Genomic DNA, 26,299 nt, shown 5'->3' with positions numbered 1-26,299 from the left:
TCCATCTTCACTCCTGGCGACATCGTAACGTCATCAGCGATGTGTGCACGGCGATAAATATTTATTTCCCTTTGTGCGATTTTCATGGCAACACAATCGTCTACGGTACACGGGTCCCCGTTGACATACTCCGTTGAAAAGGAAGCAGACGTACACAGCACGGGCAGGAACGATCAGGTCACCCCTCTGCCGAAGCAACATCGAAAAGCGATTCGATCGACCACGAGGACTGAGGATGCATTTCAAATACGATGAGGAAAGTGTACCCTAGCACCAGTCAACCCATTAACGGGAGAACATTACACCCCCCAGAGGCGGAAGGAAAATCGCGTTCACCAAAAAAACAAAAAAAAAACGCAAAGCACAAGAATTTCATCCCGAGGAAACACAAAAAAAAGGAAAAGTGTCCCTTTTTATTACTTCCAGGCGAATAATGGTTTATTACGCTATTGCGACTTTCTCAGCAGTCGCGATTTTCTTTCAGCAGTCTTCTGTTCCTTCGGCTAACGATTGGGTTGGGTTGGGATGCAAGTAAAATGCGTCTTTATTGACGCGTCCACAAGCTCACAAACAATCTCATTGCTTTGCTCCGTTTCGTATGCACCGCACAAATCGTCCGATTTTCTCAAACGAATTTTGCCCAACGATTGGAAAGGGAACAGCGGCAAAGCAGTGTCAATTTGATTGCGAATTTATTTGGTTATTGAACCCAGGGTTTACCCCCGCTCGACTACTCCCGCGAGGAAGGGTGTGTCCCAGTGCCCGGTACACGATAACGATTATCCGGTCTCGTCGTGTGGTGAAAAGTAACAAACACACGGACTGAAGTAGTTTTCTTTTCACTCCTTCAACACACACACATAGTATGATTTTCCTTAATCCATCCAATCCGGGCAACATTATCCCTGCTGGAAACAAAATGTACAAAAACAGCTCGCTGGACACACACACACACACACACACACACACACACATACACACACACACACACACACACACACACACACACACACACACACACACACACACACACACACACACACCGGGAAAACGGTGTGTTTTGTACAAGTTTATGCATTTCTTTGTTCTCACCTAAATCAGGTTTTATGCGACAAACTTGTTTATTCTCTTTTACGCCACCCGGGCCATCCTTTAAGGGCTATGCGAGGGTGTATGAGCAAGTGCTGGCTGGCGCCACAAGGCAAGCGGATTATAAAAGGAACGAGATTCAGCGCTTTCCCTCAATCCTTTGGGGCATTTAACGATAGTTTTGTGTTTTGTTTGTGATACTTCTTGCGAGATCTTTCTGCATTCTTCCTCCGTGCCACTTCGTTTTCCCTTTCTGCATGTTGAGGTTGAGATTTTTCTTTTTGGAGGACAAAAAGAACAGTGTGATATTTTTTCCTTACAGATTTCACCCGCACTTTGGATATAATGATTGCCATAAGAATGTTACGATAAGGCTATAAAGGATGCACGGGTATAATTCGTTGAAGCACTTGATAGCGCATCAACGAATGCGTCAATTGGATCATAAATTATATGGATTTGAGCCCAGTACCCCACAAATCATGAGCAATCTTTGGATATTGCGTTAAAAGTACCCTTTGATAAGGGAAATAAATGCTAATAAAAGCAATTTACAAGACAAACAATTTACAAAGAAAACATTACCAAAGAAGAGATTGATTATTGCATACAATATTTCACAAATTTGTTAAAAAAACAACTGTTTCGAAGTCTAGATTTAATGCATGATAAAACAGGGCAATTTGGAGACAATGAAGACATTATGTTAAATGAATTTTGCATAATCGAAAAGAATCAACTTAGTTAGTAACATTAAATACTAGGAGATATCCTGTCAGACGAGCGAGAGGTGATCAACAGGTGGAAGTGCTAGTTCGACAGACACCTTAACGGAGCAGATGCAAGAAACCCAGTTAAGATTTGGGATCAGGAAGAACTACCGGACGAATGAAAACTGGGCGTCATTTACCCAGTATACAACATGGGCGACAGACTGGAATGCTCGAACTATCGTACCATTTCAGTCCTTAATGCCGCCTATAAGATCTTGTCCCGAATTCTCTTCTGCAGACTGGAGCCCCTTGCTACAAATTTCGTCGGAAGCTATCAAGCTGGATTTGTTGGAGGCAAATCGATAACCGACCAAATCTTCACTCTACGGCAGATTCTCATAGATCGGACCGAACTATGGAACACCATGCAGCAGTACGGATTTCCTGGGAAGCTGGTACGGCAGCTAAAGGCCACTATGGACGGGGTGCAGTGCAAGGTGAGAGTTTCGAGCATGCTGTAGGAATCGTTCGAATCTCACCGGGATCTGAGGCAAGGAGACGGACTCTCCTGTTTGTTGTTCAACATCGCTCTGGAGGGTGACATGCGAAACGCACATCCAGCGCACGATTTTCACCCGGTCTTTCCAATTCCTTGGCGGATGACATCGACAACATCGGACGGACAACTGCGGCGGTGTGCCAGGCGTACACCCGACTGAAACGCGAGGCCAATAGAATTCGATTGAGCATCAATGCGACATAGACAAAATACCTGTTACCTGCCGGAGGCTCTGACCGTGATAGAGCCCGACTCGGAAGCAGAGTATCAGTTGACGGCGACGATCTCGAGGTGGTAGAGGAGTTCTGCTACCTTGGTACGATCGTAACTTCGGACAACAACGCAAGCAACGAATTCCGAAGGCACGTTGTTCAGGGGAATCGTTCTTACTACGGACTCCACAAACTGCGATCCAGAAGACTCCAACAACACACGAAATGCACGATTTACCGCACCTTGATATGTCCGGTAGTCCTCTACGGGTACGACTCTTGGACTATGCTGACGGAGGACGCCAATGCACTCGCCATTTTCGAACGGCTGGTGCTAAGGACTATCTTTGGCGGTGTGAACCACGAGCTAGCTGAGCTGTTTGGCGGTGCTGATATCCTGACGGTAGTCAAAGCCGGGAGGATACGTTGGCTGGGCCACGTGATGAGGATGCCGGACTCATGCCCTACCAAGAAGGTGCTCGTCAGCGACCCGTTCGTCACGAGGCGTAGAGAAGCACAGTGAGCTCGTTGGCTCGATCAAGTAGAAACTAACCTCTCGGAGATAGGATACAGCCGTGGATGGAGGACTTCAGCCATAGACCGAGTTTCCTGGAAACGGATTGGCGATAGAGGCATAGACTTGCTTTACAACTACGCTGGTATCAACTAGAGTTGGTAAAGTTCCTACATTCATATGAACTTCAACGAACTGCATCGCTCGTATTCTAGAGGGATGGAGGGGGAGGGGGGTTAAATCATCCAAAATTTGTGTAAGAAGTACATAAACTTAAAGTGATCAGACATTCCTGTACATTAAAAGCAGGATCGATTCGAGGGTTTATTTAAACTCACTGGTTTGAAGCCTTTCGTTTGCCTGCTTGAATGTATATTTGTTAAAATTGTGCACGTTTTTAATAAACAGAAAAACGAGGAAATTATTAAAGTTTTATTCAGATTTCTTTGTTTTTGGATAATGGTTTTCAACCAGGTGCATCCGTACTGTCCACAAAAAAATGTCATGCTTAAAAGAAAATTTAGAAAGCCTTGCTTTCAGCAAACAAATGAACCATAACACATGCTTATGCATCGCGCATATTTAGCCATACTAGCCAAACATCTAAAACAACTAATTAAATTTTGCAACAAAAAAAGAGCACAAGAATAGCACTTGTTGTCAAAATTACTCATACGCAGCATTCCGTTCGTTCTACCTGTCGTTTCAGTTCGCTCGCGATTTTAGTCGTTCGACCTGTCGTTATAGGTTGCGATCTAAATTGGACGTGATGTTCGCTCAACCTGTATTCAAAGTTCTTGACGAACGAAGTTCGTTTGATCATTTGATTAAACTGAACGAACTGTACACTTACCGTTCTTTGGACCCAACTCTAGTATCAACAAGGCTAGTAAGCCATTAAATGATCATGTCCCATCGGCATGACTGTGCAATAGTATAGAGCATAATCAAAATATGAAAAATAAACTTTTAGAGAAGTAACTATCAAAGGAGATGTTCATTTTGACATAGTAAATATGACCAAGACTCTTACAATATGTGTTTAAAACCTTCAAAAGATTTTAAATTGATCACTGCACTTTTACAGTATAAAGGTTCTAACTTTTTTATGGTAGCAACAGTAATTTTTGTTTTCATATTTCATTTCAACTCTTTGTGACTTGACTCTTTGTATGTATTTTATTAATGCATAAAATGATTCATGTTGAACTAAATACAGACAACTAGAAAGAACCAAAAATTGTATAGATTTTTACAGAACCATTCTGCATAAAACATTTTAAAAAACCTATCCCTTCCTGTAGGAACAGCATGGAAGGGTTCCTACATACTACTTGAAGACTTGAATTTTAAGAACCAGTCCCAGTCGTTGTGTGGTGAGAACCAGTCGCTGTGTGGTTTATATCAGGAAGGCTGGAAGTAAGTACGGTAATGCTTAGTAAGAAGTTCAAAGAGTAAATTTTTCGAACTCAGCTACTAATTTCCTTTGATAAGTATTAGAGCAACAATATTGGGCCAATGCTAATAATTTAATTCATTTATGATGGCATTTTCTAAGAAATGGTTTCTTATGTTTACTATAAAAGCTATTAGTAAAAGCTTCAATTTTACCTGTGAATATTAAGAAGCAAGCGTTGCCATATGGTCTGATAAGCTTACTTTATTTTCATCGAAAAATGTGAAACTGAATGTACTTTAAAGGTAAAAATGTATAAAATAATTCAATATAAAATAAAACTGTTTCAGCAAAAAATTTGTTTTGGTTGGTTTGGTAATAAAAGCTTGTACCGATGAAAACTTACACATATAAACAACAGATGAAAACTAAAGCGATGTCCACCGTGCATGCACATCAACAAAAGCGCACAACAATCACTGACGTTCACAACTGATGGCCTGATTCTTTTGGAGGAGCTTTATTGGCAATTAGCCGCCATAAAAGGCCCGTAATTACCGTTAACATTACGCACGTTTACGGTTTACCTACTGTAGTATTTCTGTCATGAAGCAATCGAAGAAATGATACACTCACTCACACACACACACAAACACACACACAAAGGCACGCAGAAAACAAAATAAAACATGGTTCCTTAATTGACGATACGCTAGTAAGTACGGTTTCCGTCCCACCGTCGCTCATACACCTGCATGATTAATGATCATAAACGCAAAAATGTTGCCTGGAATTGAGTCAGCTATAAGTCCCACTACTGTTGCTTCCATAACACAACCCAAATAGAAGTCCCTGCTGTGGCACTAGTAGCTTTACGCTTTCGATAGGCGGGCGGCCGGGATAAGCAACAAACTGTTGCCCAAATTTTCATTAACACAATCCCACCCACAAACTTTGCATAATTAATCACTACTGAAATTGCCACCGCTTTGCAAGGAATCAATAGGAGCATGAAAGAAGAATGGTGACTTTTCTTTTATGTGCAATAGCATCGTCACAAAGGTGCAGTCAAGTCTTTTACCATATTCCACAACGATGCGATAACTTTACAGCTGCTCAAAAACTACTAACCCTTGACTCTGGTACCATAAGAACATCGGAGGGGTATGCCATCCTTCCCATATAAAACAGGTTCCACTCAGCAATGCATTACGTGTGTTCGACATCATGCAGGCAACAACTCCTACTCACGGTGGCGGCAACTTAAATGAGATCCCACATCGGATATTACGAATGCAGCCGGTGCCCATACACCGGCGAAGATATTGAAAACTGCCGCCACCATTTGCTGCCACCGCGTGGAAAATAGACGCTCAGTGGCAGAGACATGCAGATTTTCTCCTGCCACAGGCAATAATAAAGACCACCGCAAGATGCATACGCAACGATGGTACAACCGTTTCAACAGAGCTTCGAAAGCAAAGGAAACAAAAGAGGGAACGGGAAGGGGAGGAAAGTTTTCCGAAACAAGCAAATCAACTTTTCTCATTTTCACAAGTCAACGAGCATTGTCAACGTGCTTGTAAAGGCGCCGACAATAGGAACAAGTTTTTTGGCTGTTAGCTTCCGGCCAAATCGGCTGCCGGCATGATAGAAGACAGATCTTAGCGAATGTCAACAAATGAACTGGCTAATACGATCTTAGTTTGAACAACTGTGCACGCAAGACATTCGATTAAGGGTAAAAAATTTATCCTAAATTCTGTACCCGTAGAAACAAGCAAAATAATCTCTTTATATAATTTATTTCAATACTAATTGTTATTATGTAATCACAAGTTTGCTATAAAAAAAAACGAATGATATAATTAGCTCAGAACTCTGCGTCGACCAACGTACGCTGACAGCATGACGAAACCCTAGCATCTCACAGCTATCGATCAAGCGAACGAAGGTAGTTTCTGTTTGTATAGCGCTTTTGACTCACAGCCACCACAAGTCAGGATGGCCGAGCGGTCTAAGGCGCCAGATTTAAGCTCTGGTTCCCGTAAGGGAGCGTGGGTTCGAACCCCACTTCTGACATCCTCTTTTTGCTTAGCTGCCTTCACTGCGCAACAGACGTCGCGCATTGATGTCGCGTGTTGATTCATCATCACGATGCGACCACGCAACACGCGTGACGTTCCTTTCGCGCGACATAAACGGTTTTGCGTGCGGCGTTACGAAGCGTTACACATTGCGTTACCAAACAAAGCACTCATCTGTCATTCATTCGTGTCGTGCGTAGACGGAAAAATTATTGCTTCGTTTACAGTGCGTTTTAAAATTTCACAACTGATGATATTTTTGAAGATTTTTTTTTTATTAATATTTGATGTTATTGATTGGTCTAAATGCAGTGATTTATTTTTAACGTTAGAAACAAAAATGTTAGTTTTAAGTTAAAATGTTGAAAAAAAGGTTAAATGTAAAGAAAAAAAAAGTTAGATAAACCAATAACTTATGTTGAATTAAGTAAAATTTAGCGACCATTAGCAGAAGATTTTTTTACATCAAGTCGTAGTACTGCTCCAATCTGGTTCTAGTCATGCTAGAGTCACTCCGAGTGAGACGATAAGAGAGCTGCCTGGCTTTTTATCTAAACTAATCCCAAATTTAGGGACGTTGCGAAATCTCATTATTTTAATGAAATTTTATAACATGAACTAATCAATAATTGTTTTTTTCAGGTTGCCGATTGTTCAAGAGTTGATCACGTTACTACAGTATTCAACATAATATTGGTAAGCTTATGATAAGATAAGCGTTTCTCTCAAAAATAAATCATCATTATGATTCTGTTATCTGTACAGAAGCTTCATTCTCCTTTCTCATCTCATCTCATCTAACGTATAAACCGTACATCCCCACCATTAAAATTTTGCTAAAAATAATTTCCATTCACAAGTAGTACTTCAGGCAAACGGTCCATTGGATAGGAACTTTTCTCGCTCTTTCGCTAATGAGCGTCATCTACACATGCACCTCACATTCAAATACCGTCCATCCTGGTACCATATGTGTACCTCCGACTGTCTCGAGATAAAAATATCATCTCGTTCGTTTCGGGATCAGTGCCACTGGCAAAGATCACCCAAAACTCTACTACGAGATAGCACACAGCTAGCTTCGGTTGGAAACGCGAGCACAAAACACAGTATATCACGATATTTTCACCGTGAAAAATACTTTTCCGCGATCGAATCTCGTCTCAATCCTCACAAATAGCTTGGTGTCGCACGGCGTTCTCTATACTGCCGGTAATTCCTCTGATGTACTTGGGCCAGCAGTGAGCAATGCAAGCATCATCATTAGTACCGGCAAACATAATCTCCTTCGATTTACTAGACCTCCGGCTTTTAACCTACACGAGCGGGAGAGTTTTTCCATCGACGGAACAGTTAATGTTCTTTTTATCAAGCCCGCGTAGCGCGGTAGCTCTGCAACCAAGTTCATGTACCACAAAAGACGGGCACTGATTTTATCAAAAGGCTACCATCAGAGCGCATCTGATTGACAGGTTCATGCGCACCCAACACGGGAACGATGTGTGCGGATGACCGATAAACGAATCGAATGGATGAGAAGAACGTCACTTACCGAAGGACGACTTGGTCGATAATCGTTAATATACTACGGCCCATCGGATAGAACACTCATGCACAATGCACGTTCAATTTTGACAGTTCATGCTCTAGTCAGACTGTCATACTCCTACGGCATTCATCCTCTGCGTACCGTAAGTTATTGAACAAATTTAATGCCCCGCTTGTGGTGCAGAAAAACAAGATAAGAACTTGATTGGAAATGCTCGATCGATCAGTCTTGAAAGAATGTTTTCTTCTGTTTTGATCATCGCAAGGACGGCATAGACGGATCGCGATAAGAGCTACTTCGGATTGGCGGACAATGTCCCTATATGTACAATGGAGGTCGTCTGGCAGCTACTTGTTCCTCATCGCTTTCTGCAAACTAACTGGCGTCTGTTCTAATCTGGCTACCGTCCACTTGCTAATATTACACACGGGGACAACACCCTCTCTTCTCTTGCTGTCCGATTGCCAAGCACTAGCACTCAACCCCACAAAACCAGACACTCGAACTCACCATTAGGTTCGCGATTCGTTCGATTTAATAAGAAAACCACGACAGAAAGTGCGAGAAGTGGGTGCAGTATTTTTCACAATTTTATTGGACGATAAATTCGCGCTAATCGAAAATTTATGACTCCATCTTCACACACAGAAACCTGCTGTGCACTCAATGCAAGTGAGCGTCTGGAACGGTGGTTGGCATATGAAATTGAAATTCGATTCGATTGGACAGGATTAAGGATATACTGTCCGTCGAGTGTCCATCATCAATTAGAGCGCGTCAGGCCAACTCTGTAGACAATCAAGATCTACTTTTGCCCTCAGGACCGTTTCCAGAAGTGCTGGAAATGAGCAGACGCCGCCAAACAAAGCTGTAACGAGCTGACGGTGGTGGATTTTTATCGTTGAAACCACATATTACATTGCTCGATCCGTAAATGGATGGAGGACTCTTCACTGACTTTGTTGTTTATTATGTACCAATAGAAAAAAGAATTCATTTTATTCTAGCCAAGATTGAATTCCGACGCTACGACACGCTTCCACTATTCCCAGGATTCTAGTTTTTCCTCCCTCTTGATTCAATTGCAGTGTCAAGTGACATTAGCATCATCGCCGACTGACAAACTCCAGAAGCTACATTACATTAGAATGAAAGGATCGGTTCTGGATGTGCTGTGGATGGAATTTCAGATTTGGTTAATGTGTTTTCCTATCATCACCATTAATATACTAATGACTGGTTCTCACTGGTAAGAAAGGCACATTCATTCGAATGCTAAATTATAATTAATCTTAATAGTTTCAGCATCATATGATTCGACTCAGAAATGGAATTATTTCAGCCATTGCCATCGAGCATGCAACAAGTCTTATATGCAAGTTAACATCCTTTCAGTTAATGCAAGCTGCATCCCAAAAAAAAACCTCTTCGTATTCTTTATCTTCTTCTTCTTGTCTTAACGAACCTGCTAAGGACACGCTGACCGTCGAATGGCTTAGACTTACTAGACTTGCCGATAGTTGTACCACATAGTTGGATAGTCAAATCCTCACTACCGGAGGACGGTCCAGATGGAATTTGAAGCCGGGTCCTGCCGTTTGAAGACCGGCGCCGAAATCGCCAGGGCAGTCTGGTGGTGTAGCCTCTCTGCCTCTTCGCCTTTTCGTATTATTAAGATGTCAAACAAAATGTACTACATTTTATACAAGAAACGCTATTTCCGGATATTTAACGTGTTTTCGTCAAAGACACATTGGCCATATGGTTAAGTCTGATTCGATAATACCTCTGATTCGATGATAGTCTTCGACTGCTGATCTTTTAGGGCTGTAACCAATGCAACTTTACACAGATTGGGGTATGTAGAGGAAATAAAAACGATGTTTAGATGATTCCAGCGTGAGTAATATACTAGGTTCCTACTCTTAGAGACGTCCAATCCGTCACATATCAGCCGGCCAAACTCATTTGTGGATACAGAATATAACGTGGAAGATATATGGAAATTTTTAGGCATTACCGTAAGGGAGGCAATAGTAGTTGGGTAGGCCAACGTGTACCTCCGTAGCTATTTTAAAGAAGGACTCAAACACGAGAGCCACCTTTGCTGTTTCCTTGAATCTCAAGATTATTCGCTAAAAAAATATTGTTTTAGACATGAGCTTAGAAACGAACATGTCAATAGCATACGACCAAGCTTGACAACCTCACCAACAAAACAACATGCCATTAAATAAGCAATATTAACGCACAAACTCTAATTGATTCATGCAACTATTCGCCAAATTAATTCCAGTGACAATATTACTGTTAATATAATTAACAGAATTTCTTAAAAATTATCCTCTTTGTCTTAAAACATCCCGCGCATTTGCCATTCTCTGCGCTGAAAACAATTAACTGACTCACCAGTGTAAGGCGGTAGTTTCACATTACGAAAACCTGTTGTGTTCGGTTTGCTGAAAGTCCAAGAGTCTCGCGTGTCACTTCGTAATTGTTTACCATTAGCGCAATGGTCAGACACCAAGTGGCAATCGTTGAGCAAACACACTTGACACCGACGCAAGCACAACAATGCTGCATCACACACACGGAATTTGAAACCGGAATTGACATTTTTGAAATATTTTCACACAATTAGCCACCGGCGGAGGATATCCCAATCCATAAGGTAAATGGGAAGAAACCGTTCCGATGATGATGCGTGAATCATTGATGGTTGTGCAAAATGATAAATCGAAACGAACACCTGCAGGGAAAAATCACCCGTGCACGGATAGTTCCACACCTTTCAGGGGTTTTACGTGAGCATACTTCAACTGTTGAACAAAAACCCAACGACCACTGATGACGTGTTCCGGAACGAAGTGATGACGTTTTAACAGCATCCAGCGCGGTATAGTCGTAACATTCATCGTGATCGGATGCTTTATGCACGACGGTCATTACCAGGAAATCAGCAGCATTCCTCCACATGATGAGCCTGATCATGATTAGCTATGGCGCACATGCTGAAGCACTCACACACGCAGGAAAGCATTTCAATTACTCCGATTTCAATCTTGCACTATAGGCGGCATTTACAGAGTGCGGGTACGTGTGTGTATGCGAGGAATAGATCACATTCCACTTTGAACCCAATCATACTTTCAAGTGTCCGCGAGATCTGACTAGAAAGGGCATCAACCACTCGGTGTGTAGGTCATATGTAGGGAAAGCATTTATTCTTTATTCACTAGATTTGTCTAAAAGAAACGGATCCACGCGCGTTGCTCTCTTGACAGTGGAACCAGAGAACCAGAAGGAAACGATTGTAAGGTTGGTGTGAATATCTTCAGCACTAGATGATCAGCGCATCATGATCTCGCCGCCAATGAATGCACGCTATTGTACGCTCTGTGCCTGATTTAATGAGTTTCTTCAACCCCACACACACAAAGCATAGCACACCGCCAGGGTACGCATAGAACCATAAATTCTTCCACCACGCTCATAGTTCTTTCTTCGGTGCAAGTGCAGTCTAGTAAATGCATTGACATCGATCACCGGATCGTTTGAAAAAGGGGTTGAGGGTGCAAAGCGTGACATTCTAAAGCAGCAAATAGTAGTAATAATTGTACTATTTCTTCTACTAACGATCCGGTGAATCCGTTTCGGTATGCATGTGTGCGTGTATGTGGCAACACGACAATTAATTCGAAAAACTGTCAAACAAATTATCGAAGCGCACGATCAGCAGCATAGAATGGGGAGGAAAGGAGACACTACACGATGCATAAACCATACCAATGTCGAAGATCGATGAACTGTTGTGCGACGTAGAGTGCAAAATGAGGAAAACGATAGAGAAAAAAATAAATAAAAATAAACAGGCATGCAGTAATGGGAGTAAGATTTATGGAGCCGATCGAGCGGCACATTGCCCTCCTCACGGGGCCATATGTAGATTGAAAATCGAGATCAAGATGTAGCAGTAAGTTGTATCTAGAAACCGTTTCGAAATGACTGTCATTTCGCTATAAATAAACTAGTGAGTTACTTGTGATTCACGACATTAATTTCTTTTTATTCAAATCCAATGTTACACTAAACAATAAAGTAATTGTTTAATTTTTATAAATCAAGATGAAACTAAATAATGCTAATGAAAGACATTTTAGGCTAATGATAACAGCTCAGGGCTTCACATGGCAATATCAGGATAAAAATTAAGGGCTGAGTGTTGAACTACGTGGTGGTATACCAGGAGGTTTCCTGAGCCATTAGACGGCCGGTCTAACCTATCAGGAGAAAGACAAACGAGATCCAGAAAGAAGCTGCTTTTGATCTATGCTTTCTCGTAAAGGAAATTTTTCTGCAAGTTTCCAATGTATAAAAAAGGAAGTAACGATTTATGCAACTATCACGCCATCTTCATGTTTGGTGATACTTGGTTTGGTTGATGTTCCTCAAGGCTCCGCTGTTTATAATCACTGAATCGAGTTCTTCTAGCTGTTGTAATGGATATTTTACAGCATGAAAAATATTAGTCAGACGTACAAAAATTAATAGATATTGATTTTTGCGCCTAAAAACATTTTCAAAGTACAAACTGTATTTATATTACAGGGTTTCCGAGTAGAACTAGACAAGTGCGAGGCATTTCTAGACAACGCTCAAGATGAACTGGGCAGCGGGTAGGTTGAACTGGACAACCGTTGCCGTTTGTCAACAGTGGTCAAGACAAACGCTAAGCTGAAGTGGACCATGGTCAAGTAGAGCTGGACTTTCATTTGTGAAATGGATGGTGAAACGGTTTGAAGCTTGGTAAATTTTAAAATTAAAAAAATAACCGCTGAAATACACATTTTTTGTAATTTCTAATTCTAAATCATTCCCAAACGTACGTAAAATTTCACACCGAATATAATTCCGATCAGAATGCATTTCTTTTAATTTGAGATAGAAAAAAAATATTTGCAATACCTGTTCAAAATTTTATCTTTTAACAGAAGATGACAAAAGATGTCTCTACTTATAATCACTGAATCGAGTTATTGTAGTTGTTGTAATGGATATTTTACAGAATCAAAAATATTAAAGGAGACGTACAAAAATTCATAAACATTTGTTTTACCGCTTTCAAACATGTTCAAAGTACAAACTAAATTAATGTGATTATTCGTTACGTTAATGTTTACATGCGTTCACGCATGTTTTGCATTTAAATTATATTTCACTGGGTACTGTTCAAATATTTGCCAAGCGTTTCCGAAACGCTTCAAACCGTTTCTCTAACCATTTCAAATATTTCAAATTGCAAAATTCAGTTCTACTTGAGTTGATTTGAGAACAGTTCTACTCAAATATGACGGTCTAGTTCTACTGTTTTGGCGTGCTGTTTCATTTATTTATTTATTTTAAGTATGACGGCTTTCAGCGTATTGTCCGTGCTGTTTAATTTAATATACTTTAAAAATTAAAATTTACAAAAATTGTGTATTTCAGTGGTAACGTTTCAAATATTTGCCAAGCGTTACCCCAGAAACGCTTGCAACCGTTTCCTCAAACATTTCCAATATGACTGTCCAGTTCTACTGGACGATTGTTCACTTCACCCTAGCGTTTGTCCAGTTCAAATAGACCATTGTCTAGAAACGGCGACGGTTGTCTAGTTCAACCTACCTGCTGTCCACTTCATATTGAGCGTTGTCTAGAAATGCCTCGCACATGTGTAGCTCTACTCGGAAACCCTTTATGCCATCCCAGCTTTGCATAACGTTGCTACATGCTCATTCACTAAAGGCATTTTTACTTAAGTTTTTCGACCTTGTGGATAAAAATTTTAAATACGAAACTGTTACATAAAAATACATAAAAATTGTATCCCCAAACACAATTCTCATATTAGAATTTGCGTCAATCTTGTGGACTACATCGCACCAATGTGTCATTGACAACCTAGCATCAGTTTAGGCTTACGCGAACTTTGCGTTTTGCTCTTCCGTGGCCTTATAATTGCGTGTGGTCTCTTTTTCACGCTATGTGAGTGTTTTTCGATTAAAACTTAAAACACTAGCGCATTGTAAAATGACAGTACAATACCTGTCTTCACATAAGCTTCTCTGCGGTTCTATTGACCGCATCAAACACGATGTTTAACGACGACTTTCGACGGCAAATGACGAGTCCAGGAAACTTGTGAACATAGATTTCTGAACGGCTGATTAAGGCTCCAATGCTTACTTATTCATTAATTTTCTCATTACACCAGTATTACTCCATAAAACTCCATTCTCATAAGGATTTGAAGTATCCCTTAAGTTCCATAACACATGCAAAACTATTATTTCATATGTATGCAAAAGTTCTTTGAAAATTATTTTGTCTCTTACAAAAAACTTGATTGCAGCAAGTGACTAGTGACTGCATGGAAGTGACAAAACCAGCGGATTATCCTCTAGGTTTTAAATATAAAAACAAAATTAATGTACAACCCCACCATCGCACCTTAGTTTTCAGCTCGGGGGAACTTTCATCGCGCTTGAAACATTCCCCGTATGTATCCCTAAAAGCATAAACGCATAATCAGTCGCACAAAAAGCGTGGCATCGAGCGCCGAGGTGTTGGTCACAGCAGTTCCTTCCGGGTGTCGCGACATAAACCAATTAAATTAGAGAGGTGTGATATTGTTTCGAAACCCAACACGCACCCCGATGTGCACGAAAATTAATACACACTATCCTTTCTCTCTCTCTCTCTCTCTCTCTCTCACTCACTCTGCTTCTCTCTGTCTCTACTCTCTTTAATGTACTCATAACAACACATACACACACACAGACCTTCGTTTTGATTTGAAATAATGATCCGTGAAAATCCGGTGTCAAAGGTACGCTGCCGGCACACAAACGCCGCCATCATGCTCTTTAATGGGACATTTTAGTATCGATTCGATTATTAGATGGTGTTGGGGGTCCTTTACGCCAAACCACCAATTGCAAACAAACATAAATGCATATGTTTACCCGAATTCGATCCACTCACCCCGAAACGTTTTCGAACGGCCTCTCCCCGTGTTAGCCCCTTCCCCTGTTTCTCCCCTTGCGAAAACACCTTTTTACAGCCGCTATTGCCCATTATAAATGCCGGGCCGTACATACGGTAATTAAATGAACTTCTGCACCATTTGGTGTACCGCCGATGTTGTCCAGCATTTGGATGCTGCCGTCGGGCGCAATTCTCATTTTGGCGGAAGCTTTCGATGTTGAAATGGCTAAATCGAATTAGTCATCATGCCAGGAACGAAGGAAAGAGCAAAAAAAGGTAAATTTATAGTTCGTATATCTGTACTGGAGGGTGTTGAACACGTTGTACACACACGTGTTTCGAAGCGGTACAGCTGAACAAAGAAAATAAATGTAAAAATGGGGCTGTAACTGCTGGTAAGTAACGAATGCAGAGGTGCAGCTGATGGGTTTCAGCGGTAACAGAGCAGAGTGTGCAGTGTGGTTCACCACTTCCAATTCGCCAATCAAATTAGCCGAAACTCAACATCTGCTAGGACAGAAGATACCAATTTTATATCCAAGCGAAAAGCTCTTGAAGCGAGGGAAGACCAAGATGCTACTCTTGGCATTCGTCATAATCACAACCAATTACAAATCTGACCAAAGCTTCTGCTGGCCAACATGCTAGCCTTGGCGGGACTGTTTGTTTCGAGCCACAAAAAAAATGTTGTCAAGAAAGGCATAAGTGGGAAAGTTACTGAAGCATAAATTGCAGCTTCTCGTGTATCGGTGACACATTACTCCCCAAGACGCTTTTTGCCGTTTTGAATCATATCTTATCCTTTTTTTCTTTTAATGCAGCTACAATCATTTACGGCGAAGTTCTTTGCTTTTTGTTTCATTCTTACACTCTAGATATGATTATTTTGCTCTGTTTCTCGCTCCAATCCTAACCCACTGTTTATGAAACTCTTCAGCGTGAAGAATACACTTTTGCTTGGTTTCCTTTGTGCAGGGCACGACATTACAAATGATCCGTCTGTGCTGGTCTGACAGTGTTGGTTGTTTTATGGATTGGTCAGAAGTGGAGAATGACTTAAAGAAAATAGAGTTACTGAATGGGGTTACTGAAATTTAGCTGAGCGTTATTAAATTACAAAACTAATGATGGGAGTGAAAATAAAACAATTAGTTTCTTATTTTAATATTAGATATTTCAATAATACTAACAATTGAAGAGAAATGTTGTTTTTCTTGTTTTATAGAAGCATATTTTCTTCTTCTTATTTTTGTTCTTGGCTTAATGACATACGAGGTTATGCTAGCCATCGAATGGCTTACTAAACTTATTCATACCACGCAGCTGAATGGTCAGTCCTCCAAAAAGACAAAAAGAATTTGTTATTAATTGAAGAAGCATTTATTTGTACTTCGATATTCGGACACTTTTTATTTGGAGCTTTTTTATTTGGAGTCACTGATTCGTGTTCGTTGACCTACTGTTTTACTTCTTTTTTTTTTTTTTTTGTTTGTTTAAGGTATCATGGCTTACGCCGTATTTTCATTTTTCATATTTTAAGGAATAGAAAATAAATAAGCACATTTAATCAAATGCAGGACAAAATCACCGAAAGCATGGCAGAAATGAAAGCCACATACAACGGACCAATCGCACATAAAAGAACGGCGCTGCAACAGGATGGACCATCAAACAATATCAGTAGGAGGAAATGTTTACTAAAAACACCTGAAAACACCCAGTCGAGAGAAATCTCGACATTATAGCACACCCGTAATATTTTTTTTTTTTTCATTCTAGTAAGAGCCGTCACTTTGCCGTTTGGTCTGATCCCGGCCACACTCGGTTATGTACGCCCGTAATAATTATAATAAAGTAATAAATAAATGTAATAATATTTATTCATTTATTTGTTTATCTATTTAGGATGACGCCAAACGTAACAATGTGATCCGTAATATGTTGTGCTTGCTCGATTTTTCAATTATCATTTCAAAAGTGAGAGTTCATCTCTACCTGTGCATAGACACACTTTATCTCGAGCAATGTCCGGCAAAACATCGAATATTTCTAATTCATCTTGTGAACCCTGTAACAACTAATTGATACAGTCATTTTAAACTAACCGCCATTTTGAGCAAATGATGCGATTGGTTAATCTGATATGGCTTATCAATAGATCAACTGAACGGTGTAAAGGTGTGGTTAAGCCTAATGGGGAAAAGACTTGAACGATTGAATCACGACGAACTTGCATTTGATGAGAAAATCAATTTGATGAGAAATATTTTTCGGTTTCATTTAACAAAACGTTTGGTTTTTCCCGTTAGTAGTACCAAGTATGTATCATCAAATAGTAAAAGTTTTAGGTTTTATGTTTAATATCTTAATTTTTTCTTTATTTATTTTTTTATATTTAACTCATTTTGATAATTTTAAGGCGGCATAGGATTTAATTTAAATTTAGAGGCGGCCCCGTGGTGTAGACGTACAAATCCCATCCGGACCGTTCCCCCGTAGTGAGGCTTGACTAACCAACTACGTGGTATCGGCAGTCTATAGAAAGCCATTTCGACGGCCGGCATGACCTTAAAGGTCATGAAGCCAATAATAAGAAGAAGATAAATTTAAGGCATAAATCAGCTTAACGAATACCTGTTTTTCGCTTCATTTTTTTGTAAAGACTTTGAGTATTTCACGCAACATCTTTAAATTTTTATGTTGTGATATACAAACAAAAAAAATTAAATATTATACTTCAGACAGATAAAAATACCATCAATCACACACAACACAACAAAAATGATATCACATGCCATAACAAAACTTTCCTTTGTTGTCTACAATCACACCCACTCCTGTTCCCATGAGACTTCATTCTCCCTCTCGCTCTTCCTTCCCACGGTGTATATTAACGACCAACGTTGCAAAATTGCATTAATTTGCTCGATACGGTTAGTTACCATTCTGCTCATTTTAAAATATGTTACTGCATCCTGGGGTTTCTCTGAAACGTTACACTTACAACCTCTAACTTCAGACTATGTATTTCTGTTTCCGTTTCTCTTAGCAAATAAAAGCAAGAGGATAGAAGATTTAAAAAAAACTTAATTTGAATTATAACAGTACAACTTCCACTTTCTGTCCCACATCGATGCACATTAATTCCACACGAAACTCCTGCACTAAAGCACAATATAGACAATTACTCCTCTCTATGGCATCCACCTCCATTTGTTATTAAAACCCCTTCAACCCTTTGCATGTACCGTACGAAAATGAGACAAATAAAAAAAAAACTAAATCATAAAGTTTACTCGAGCTACTGGAGAAAAGTATTGCATCGCAGGGTCCCGAAAGAGATTATCATTTCCATTTGCAAGTGAATTATGTTAGAGCATCGTTGTTCGTTCGTCTCGGTCATTCGGACAAGTAATGTTGTTTTTCGATCTGGCACGAAGCCTTCCTCCGTAAGCTGATACATTTCCTGTTGTTGTTTACGCTTCTTTCTTCCTCAAGTGCATAGGGATGTGAGTTGGCGGAGTAAAGTGCATCAATTTGTGACTAGTACAAATGCAACGGGGGAAGATGATACCCCGCCCTAAATGGTCACTTCAGCAGAACCCATCCTTTGCCTTACCATCATTTTCATTATCCTTTCCCATCCTCTTTTACCACAACAGCTTCGTCTCGGGAAATCTGTAAACTTTCCATCCATGCCCACAACGCTTTTTTGCGGTCAGGATTCAATTAGTTCTAGCGTTTCTCTAAGTATCCACTTTGTCTGGCCACTGGTTTGGACTCTCCCAGCTTATCCACGAGGCGTCCGGTAGTTGACCACTGCAACGGTGGTGCTAGGATATGGTAAATAAACTCTACTCACCACCACTTTTCACCATTCCACCTTCCATTGGCACACTGGTACGTGTTTCGTTGCAATATTCCAAATTGTAAATGGGGTACGGCATAACCGTGCCGGTCCTGTTAGCGGAAATGCTAAACATCGGAATGGGATGCTGCACGTATCAGCGCGGTGATGGGTTGGGATTAGGTTTTACGATCGTTACATAAACTAATTAATACAACAACAGACTGACACTCACCTCAGACAACGAAGTAGCAGCAGAAGTTCGGTGATGCGTTTTTGTGAAATTGTTAATCCTGTTCCTACTGACCCATAGCGACGAGCAATTTTGTGAAAATGGCTCCATTTTTCGCAAACAAATAAGCCTACCCAGACGCATTACCCCGTACAATGAGAGAGAGAGTATTCTTCGTTTCGGGGTGAGTGCTGAATAAAAATTACCACCAAACATGCATCCGTGTAACAACTGTATTAGCTGCCCACTAAAATATAACAACAAACAAGCTCGCCAAACGCTACAATCGAAACCAAAAAAAAAAAGCTCTGGTTTGTGTGGATAGGGCTCAATTTCCGGACCAGCACACATACACTAAACCGGGACCGGGATAGAAAGAGTGCCCAATTCTATCCTGCTGCTGTATGCAATTGTGAGGATCCAGGCGACCATGATTCGTTGGTTGATTTTGTGTGCTCAACCACAGAAAGCTCATCGCTTGGATGTGACGAATTCATTGCAATGCTTGTCTAAAAACCAGCGGAAGGTGTGAGAGAAAGCTAGATTCGAACCTTCGATGATGGAGGTTCATACAGTTAATGGACGGTTCATCGTAGGCACGCTATGGTGCGTGATAGGTTCAAATTTGGAGCATTCCAGCACGAAACCGATGCTACTATCATGTCACCTTATCGGAGCGGTGGTTGTGATTTGATTTCTAAACAGCAAACGCACCAGCAAACGAAGCATCTTCTCTATTTCGAGCGTCAGCGAACCATGATAACCAGTGTAGAATGGGTTCAATGCTTGCCCACAATTAGAGCTTTCCGAGTGAAGTCAACAATCAACCATTAGGGGATGAATGCGATCGCAAGAGAGTGGGGTTTTAAAGCGCTAAAAATAGATTCTTTCGAAGTTTGTGTACACGTAAAACTGTTTTTAATTAATGTTTTGTTTGGAAAAAATTAAAAAAATTGTAGAACAAAACGTTTGTTCAATAAGGAATTCATATAAAAATGTTTTACAAACAAAAAGTATATCCCAACTGTGGCGAATCCTTCGAGATCTTCTAGAAGGTCCAGTACAACCCATTGGGACAAGCTGTGAGAGCTTACAATTTACGCACCACTCTGTTGCCGCTGTGGTGAGGCTCGAACTGCACAGTGGCACGGTTGCTGATGCGATAGAATGGAAATTATGTGTGACAATGGATGTGAAACTTTACCAGTTCAGCTGACCAAACCGATAGAACCAAAGTCGATGTTATCTATGCCACAGCTCTGATCGTATCTCATCAAACTATCTCGTAACCCGATTCCAATCAGCATTTGACCGTCATCCGGAAGGAGCTTCTTATCTTTAACAGGCATCGAAATAGATTCTGCAAATTAGATGCGACATCAGTACAGCCCAATCGGCTTCGGACGTATATCGTATTACAAACAGCATTGCCGGCTACTTAAGAGCTTTCCTTAATTGATGCTCTTGGTGGTTCATGAATAAATCAAACTACAGACTGACACGTGTATGAATTCGTGTTCAAGAAATAAAAGAATCATTTTCTAGACCAATTACTATCGATAGCTTACTGTGAATGTTTAATACAGACCCCAACGTTTCGCATCTAGTAATGTTTGAGCAAAAAAAAAAAAAACGGCTACATACCTGTAAAGAAAGAGACAAAGAAGATATCAATAGAAGTTGTGAGCAAATTTCACTTGATAAAGTTCAGTTTCACACACTTAATTTATCCTAACAGAGTGAAGAAGTTGAGTGAAAGTTAATTCGTGTACCAAGTTTAAGTTCAAGAACTAAAATAAGGTTTATGTAACAATAATTAAATTTTCCATGTTTTAGTTCGGTTGGAACAAGTATTCAGGATTCCTTCTCATAACTGTTTACGCTGCAGTTTTCTTACGACTCTTTTGGATTGAAGTAAAAATCACCAAAAGAAATTGTTTCCTTGGTCAGGTATGGCAGTGAAAGGTTAGCTAAGGGCCTTCTTGAAAGGAATAATCTCATGCATTATTTTATAGAGAAAATGCTATTTAGGCTATCTAACCTATCTAATCTATTATAATAATTCTCTAATTACAATATAGAGATACGGAGAATTACAGAAGAAAAATTCTATTCGATAAATCTCTCTCTATGAATAGAGTTCGAATTAATCTCGGATGATAGATTTTAAGATTTGTGATTCTCAAGATCTTTCGCAATCGGATGCCTGATAAGCAGGGTTCCAGCTTGCAGGATTGCATAGGATTGCAGGGAGTACACCTGTTTTTACAGGGTTAGTTTACTCTCTACTGTACGTAAGAGAGGATCGTTGCTTGATGAGGGGATATTCTACTGTGCAAGAAAAATAAACTGACTACGTTTTTTTCTTAAATGGTTTTTAGTAAGCCAAATGAAGATCGAAGTAATCCCCTTCCGATGGAATGCACCTTTTCCACCTCTTCTTCCACTTCCTCGAACCATGTGGAAAACGCGGATACTGGGAAGTCCTTTGGTTCTGTCGTCGCTGCGGCTTCTATCACCTCGATAGTGTCAAAATGGTGTCCCCGAAGCGGCCGTTTTAGCTTGTTGAACAGCCAGAAGTCTGTTGCCAGAAGAACAGCCAGAAATCTGATGGTGCCAAAGCTGGCGAATACGGCGATTGCGGCACAAGATGGGTGCCAGTTGTTGCGAAAAACTCCCTCAAAATGATGGCCGTATAGAAGGGCGGTCCGGTGGTGTAGGCGACAGCGGCGCCGGTCTTCAAACGGCAGGACCGAGGTTCAAATTCCATCCGGACCATCCCCCCGTAGTGAGGATTGACTAACCAACTACGTGGTATCGGCAGTCTAGAATAGCCATTTCGATGGCCGGCATGACCTTTGAGGTCGTTAAGCCAAGAAGAAGAAGAAGAAGAATGGGAGGGAGCATTATCGTCTTTGGATGGTGTTGATCGAGGTTTTGGAAATCCCAACCTTTTCCGAAAGGTGTCGTATCGTCAACCGACGATTGTTGACCACCAAATCCTTGATTTGGACGACGCGGACATCGAGGTGGATAGTCTCCCCTTAGGGTCCTCGTCTTCGATCTTCTCACGGCCGTTCTTGAAATCACTGTACCATTTGTACACATTTTTCTTCGACATAAATCACTTCTAGCCGGGTTGATATTGTGACTTGAAACGAGGCATAACTGTCAAAAACATACATATTGACAACTAAAAATAAAAACAAAGGGCTTCTTTTTTTTTATTTCGTAATGGTGGCCAGGCCCTATTCCTTAAAATCTAATCTTAAATCTAGCTTAACAATTCGTCAAACTAATATTCTATTTGAAGGGTAGTCCTTCTCCCTCAATTCAAGTGCACCTTAACCCGGGTGAGCTCGGTTGTGGATGGATGTCAGGTATGGTTCAGATGTTGTCCTCGCTGTTTCCGATAGCGCCTCTTTGGAGCATCGTGCCGTGGAGACTAACTACTGGCTCCCAAGAAAACCCCAACAAAGGGTTTCTTTATGGCGCGCGAAATTTGATATCCAATGTCACCTTACTTGTCGGATACAGTACAAAATACACACAAAATACAGTACAAATAGTACAGATGTATGTGATGTTATTATTTTGACTCATTTAATTAGTAGTACTATCTATATACAACGCGAATTAGAACAGTAAATTAAACGCAATATTGAATACTATTAACTAGCAAACGTGTCATTTGGAAATCATCGAACATTTAGGCTTACTTTCCAAAAATATCCGTTTCAAAGCCAATACATAGGACACGCACAGGAAAAAAAAGAAATATTGTGAAACGCAAAAATTGGCCATATTCTTTCCCACTTTCTTACCCGAGGCCACGCGCACTGCATACATAATTTACTCGCACCATCCACCCTGCTCCCGAGAACATCTTTCCATCCTTCACACCACCCACCCCGGACTAGTGTATATCCTTGCCAGCAAGTTCGTTTGCGGAAAGTATCATCATTTTTCAAAACCATATTTATTTATGTCATAAAGCGTCAACCACCACCGGAGTTGCTGTTCACTTCCACACGTAACCCCCCCCCCCCCCCCACTGGTACGTCTCGTCCAGTTTCTCCCCACCCCACCCATTTACCTTCGAACGCTTCCCGATGTGTTTGGACTAGTCGCGTGGTCATAAATAACGTTCCTATCGCGATGGGTGGCCTCACCCATCACCCATACATAATATCGTGAAACCGCGAACCGAGGGATACCACCCCAAACATTCCCCTCTTGTTCTCCATTGGTGGATGTTTTTTTTTTTTGTTTTACCCTACTACCCTTGTAAAACTCGATCGAAAAGTTGAGAGCAGCGTATGGACACAAATACGTACAACATTTTGCACACCAACATGCCGACACGGGTTTTTTGCAAAACTGAGTCCTTGTGGGCATCGGACCGGTGATGGTCGTTACCAAAATATTGGTTACGCACGTGTAAAAATAAGCCATCGCAAACAAAACAGCCCGCGGACACCGGACTGGCGTTGCACGTATCTCGATGAACTACAAACTCTTGTCAATCATTCCGAGCCTGAAGTTCGTATTTTACTAAGGGGCAGAGAACATTCCCGCACATACCTCACGATTTGCCTTCAAGGATCATGACTGCATCGAAGGGAGGGGATGGTGAGGAGGGATGAATATTTTCACTAACCATTTTTTCCGATTCACACCGAACGGTGCTCTCCTGTGTGTTTGTTTGCCTATTTTGACCATGAAAAATGATCGGTTTGCAAAAAGTGACAATTCGACTGTCCGATTTCCATAACCTTCAGGCCACTGAAAGGCTCGTGTGCTAGTTATGGAGCCTTGTTATGAATATTTTTCGCTCATGCTAAGGTTACTCACGGTTCCTGTAATTGAATGATAAGGTTGACGTTTGATTGATTGTGAAAAAATAATTTGATTCGAGGAAATAGCAAGTAAGTGCATATTTTATAGATTTTCATGAGTTTAATAAGAAACATTTTGTTTGGTAAACTTAAAAATGAGGATTTCTTCTATGTTCAGATAAATCTGAAAATTTGTTCTGAAACGATTTACCCTTTCACTTTAAATTTTGAGGAAAATATGAAATATCAATCCGGTTTCAGCATCAGCGGCTCGTCTTATTTCGCCGAACCTTATTGAAAACCGTTCCATTGAATGGAATAGCTAATAATTTTCTCGAACAGCTTCCCTGTTTATGGCTTATCCCACATACACACACACACACCCACACGCATCGCATCCTCCGAATTCGACCATTGCGACCGTTTTTCAGCATCAAAACCGTCATGTCAATATTTTATGATCGTAATCAACGACAGGAAATTGATCAATTGAAATTATTGAATTCAACTTTAGTGCTTTGATTAAGTTCATCGCGTGTGGTACGAGGCTGTCAATGTTCAGGGTAGCCACACGAACCACTCCATCCCACTCGAGGACAGATTTCCCCGTCCGCGTCAGTGCTTTTCCACGATCCACGAAGGCTTGGCACCTAGAATCGAGTCGCGCTAAGGTAATTCAATTTATCGCCACTGCGCGCAGGCGGTTAATTAGTTTGGGAAATTCAATTAAACAGCAATCGCGTTTTTCATGCACGAGACTCGCTCTACTCGTGGAGCCGATTTTAGGTGGCTGGTGTTTGCTTTTTCCTCTATGACGTCTAGAAAATCCAGCACCAAAATTGGTCGTCGAGTCGTCGAGTCGTTGTCGATTGATTTTGTCACCTTCACCGCGCTGCTGCTGAATGGGAATCGAATCAATCTCGTGTCATCGTGTCATCTTGTCACGGTATCATGCACAGCAATCGAGTACATTTATCACCTCGCCAAGATCTCTCTACCTTTGCCAGAGGTGGCTTTAAAAGATTGCAAGATAATAGAAAAAAATATCTCCGTATGGCAAGCGACCGTGCTCCGTAGGTTCAAATCTCGGAACACGGTTATACCGATTCACGAACATTTCATCTTTTTTATCGTTCAATATTGATGCAGTACGCCCCACCATCAGCTCTTAAGATGCAGTTATTTATAGCTCAATAAGGCATGGACCATTTAGCGCCTTAAGTGCGCTATTGCTTATCAATTTACATCTGAAGCATTCGATGGATACATACTGGACCTCAATGGACAACAGTTTCTGAAGAAGATCTCATAGATGAGGCTCTAAAGATGCTTTCTTCACCGTCAGTGTCCGAAGAGTGTTCAACTCCATTATCGAAAGTTCGAATCTCGTGCATTTATCGCCTTTACCGTGCCTTCTGAACCACTCACTAAAAGGTGACGGTGACAATGCAATGCACAGAACATACTGCCGATCCTCACTCAACTGGACCGGAAGCTGATCATTCTCAATAGGCTTCCAGACTTACCGAGTTGAAGGAACATTTCTTCTGTACCTTTTTTTTTCCTGTGTGTGTTTCAAAGCAAAACATGTGACAAATATTTTGAATAGAGCAAGTGATTAGATCATTTCCAATTTAGTCCAATTTTGAGATCTACTGCGAACGATAAGCATAAACCCGAAACTGACGTCATTTATTTTGGGCTCAACTTGAGTGTGGAACAGATACATTAAGAAGCGTCTTAATGATGACTCACAAAACTGTATCGGTGCGTGTAGTGAACAGAAAGAAAGTGATCCCAATTTTTTAGTGGTCTTTTTCTTACTGTTGGAGTCCAGTTTCTTCATGTTGCTTTATGACCCAGTCGTACGTTTGATGATCTCAGAGCCTTTTGACGGATGCGAACAGAGAGCACAAAAACCACACTCAAGCGTGCTTCCTCATGGTTAGCAAATGTGTGATCTTTCAAAGTTGTTTGTACGACCGGGACAAAGACTTGCAGAAATAACTAAACATAACAAACATTGATCCGCTGCAGGAGAAGCAACAGCAACAGATGGGTAGCAAGGATGGAATGAGTTGCATAGAATCATAGTTAATGGTTTGATAAATAATCAAACAATCTATTATGGTTTGTAAACAGGTATTACCGGCCACCCCTGGAAGAAGAAAAAAGCTAAATTCCAAAATGTAAACAATACACTACAATTTGCTTTTCAGTCTGGTTCTTTCGCTTTG

At 40.8% G+C, this 26,299-nt stretch overlaps 2 protein-coding genes and 1 non-coding gene across 3 annotated transcripts in view; 1 reads left to right on the top strand and 2 right to left on the bottom strand.

Moving 5' to 3' along the window:
* Positions 1–26,299, bottom strand: part of LOC126556080 (ubiquitin carboxyl-terminal hydrolase calypso) — a 332,487-nt gene that overhangs the window by 21,599 nt on the left and 284,589 nt on the right. The window lies entirely within an intron of this gene.
* LOC126555968 (matrix metalloproteinase-2) overlaps positions 1–26,299 on the bottom strand; it is a 274,794-nt gene that overhangs the window by 219,363 nt on the left and 29,132 nt on the right. The gene's annotated exons all lie outside the window — the stretch shown is intronic.
* Trnal-uaa (transfer RNA leucine (anticodon UAA)) lies at positions 6,482–6,565 on the top strand. The gene has a single exon. It is a non-coding gene; the product is annotated as a tRNA-Leu (tRNA).

Source organism: Anopheles maculipalpis, chromosome 2RL (genome assembly GCF_943734695.1).
Source record: "Anopheles maculipalpis chromosome 2RL, idAnoMacuDA_375_x, whole genome shotgun sequence".
NCBI lineage: Eukaryota > Metazoa > Arthropoda > Insecta > Diptera > Culicidae > Anopheles > Anopheles maculipalpis.
This window is presented reverse-complemented; position numbering and strand designations above follow the sequence as displayed.